Genomic DNA, 2,817 nt, shown 5'->3' with positions numbered 1-2,817 from the left:
TTTATGACTGCTGCCTGTTATTTCTGATTCTGAGCACTGGATGTTTTTAAGGTTTGTTAGACCTAAAATACATCAAAATATTATCCAAATATATTGACATTGTATGAGGTTAAGTAAAGGCAGCAACGCTGCAGTGCAGAAATTCTCTGTTACAAGTGAAAGTCCTGCTTTCTTGCTTTACTCAAAATATAAGTTAGTTATACAACCTGGTATCCACGTGAATGCCAGAACCAAAGGTTTCCCAGCAGAACAATGCATTGCAACAAAATAATCAAAGTTATTCACCTCACCTGTCAGTGGTTTTAATGTTTTGGCTGATGGGTGTAAAGCAGGGGTGTCCAACATAAGGCCCAGGGGCCAGAACCGGCCCGCCAAAGGGTCCAATCCGGCCCACTGGATGACTTTGCACATCTCATATTGAGGCTAAGAGGTGCCAGGTTTGAGGAGCAGGTTAAATAGTGAGTAGATACTTAATGTAAAATGCTGCTTCAGAGGTTTTTCCACCCCGACCAGAATGCAGCTCTCTGAAATACCAAAAACTTACTGTGGTCAGATTTGAAGATATGGAAAACTGTGGAAAACATTGTCAACCAGCAGCTTCAGTACAAAACAATCTGTATCAGACTACTATCTCAGAACAATGTTGTGTTCACACCATGCACAAATAAAACAATTTGCACCAGTGATTTAAAAGTAAAGTCAACGTAAATATGGGATTAGACATGAATTCTCACCAGGCAGCCTGATGGACACAACACGAATGATGCAAAATACGCAAATAAAGTAGTGCGAATGAAGAAAGTAACGCAATTTCACGCCATACACTTATTCATGAGAGTTGAAAAATCTGAACTTCAGTGATCAATTTGCACTATGATAGCAAATCAGCATTGAGATCCTCCAGGGACATAAGATGCCAAGGACATTCCTATGTAAGTTCATTCATTGATTCAGTTATTTTACGCAAGTTATTCGTGCTTATGAAGTGAGTCAACACAAAATATTCTTGTATTCAAACTTGGGCAAATAACCCAACATGTAAATTCTCACCACGTTTGCTATGAACACAACATTAGACTGACATATCTTCAATTGTAAATGGTTTGTGAGGCAGAAAATGACGTAACCTCTTCAACAGCTTCCACTTCAATGGGAAATGGAAAAACTGAGACACATTTGCACATCATTTTCTTAGGATATCTCGAGCTGTTCATCATTTGCTTTGTCAATGGATGAACATTTTCAGAATCTTTACACAAAAAAAGGGGAAAAATCTGAAAGGTTTTTTATTTGCAGGTTATTACGTGACGGTTTTACTGGCCCGGCACACTTGAGTTCAAACTGGGCTTCACGTGGCCCATGAACTAAAATTAATTTAACACCTGATATAAAGTTAAGTGGTCCAAATATTTTTGGCCACACACTTTGAACTTTCCTCTCACTTAACAGTCAGTAATGTTTAATATGAACTAAATAATCCGATAATTGAGCAGGTAAAAATAAGGAAATCTTGGAGGGAACAATAAACGCATGTGAGCGTCTACCGACAAGGATAAAAGCTGACAAATAAATATATAATATCAGCTTCTCTGTATATCTGTGAGACACTGAACGTTAAAAAACTCCACTCCACTGGTTCTGATCCAAACACATGAGTGAAGCCAGATCCATAATAAACTTTGTGAAGCTCTTAAAGCTCCAACACAAACACAGAGGTCAGGCTCCAGTGCTGAAATAAATCCAGCAGCACCTGTGAGCCAAACTAAACAATGTCATGACTTAACAGTTTTGTTAATATCCTCCTCCTGCTGACATTATTAGTGTGGAGATGAATATTCTGCCGGCTGTCGGGGGAAATATTGGCCCGTCTCTGAGCCAAGATGTCAGAGTAATAATTTACTTCAGCAGTGGTGGACAGTAACTAAATACTCCACCACATCTCAGGGGAAAAGATTGTTTTTATTTTACTTTAAGTACATTTTCCTAATTATACTTACAGACTTTTATTCAGGTGACATTTTAGACGGAGGACTTTTACTTGCACCAGTATTTTCACAGTGTAGTATTTGTAGTTTCAGTAAGAATCTGAATACTTCCTCCACCACTGTTAAATGTGCAAATATAAAGAAAAAAGTAAAGGAAGGAGTGTTACAGTGTCACTTCAGCATGTCAGTATTGCTGTTTCATAGAGTTATGGGACCTGTGAGGGACTGATAATAAAACAGAAGGATCAAGAGGCCAAGATATGCTAACTTAAAGTCCTTACTGCAAAAAACTGGATCCTACATTTCCCATAATGCAATGGCAAATGCAATACCTTCCCCAAAGAGTATATGATAACAATATCATTGCGAAATAATATTAATAAGGCTATCAGCATTATATATTCAGCTTTAACTTTGATTGTTGTGTGTTTTGTCTTTTTTATTTTTTGGCAAATCAATGACACTCAAAACAGGAGTGTCGGGAGGAGGAGAGAGAGTCTGAATCAAATCATACAAAAAGAGAAATTACACTTAATGGAAAATGAAAAAGCAACCAGTTGGCGTTGAGGGTGGGAGACATCACAAGTCAAGAAAACCCCAATGACATCACTATGACATCATCAGGGTTATTTCTATTTTTTCAGATTTGACAGAGGACTTTAGCAATGTTGTAGTAGCCCTTTAAAATATAAGAATTAAAATCACCTTTAACAGTTAAATGAGTTTAAAGTCTGATCTGTTTCTGTTTCACCTGTTGTCGTCACCGCACGGATGCAAGCAGAGCACGCACGCGCAGTCCGGTCTCTGCATCTTGACTGGGAACTCATATTTC

This window comes from Epinephelus lanceolatus, chromosome 3 (assembly GCF_041903045.1).
Source record: "Epinephelus lanceolatus isolate andai-2023 chromosome 3, ASM4190304v1, whole genome shotgun sequence".
Classification (NCBI taxonomy): Eukaryota; Metazoa; Chordata; class Actinopteri; order Perciformes; family Serranidae; genus Epinephelus; species Epinephelus lanceolatus.
This window is presented reverse-complemented; position numbering follows the sequence as displayed.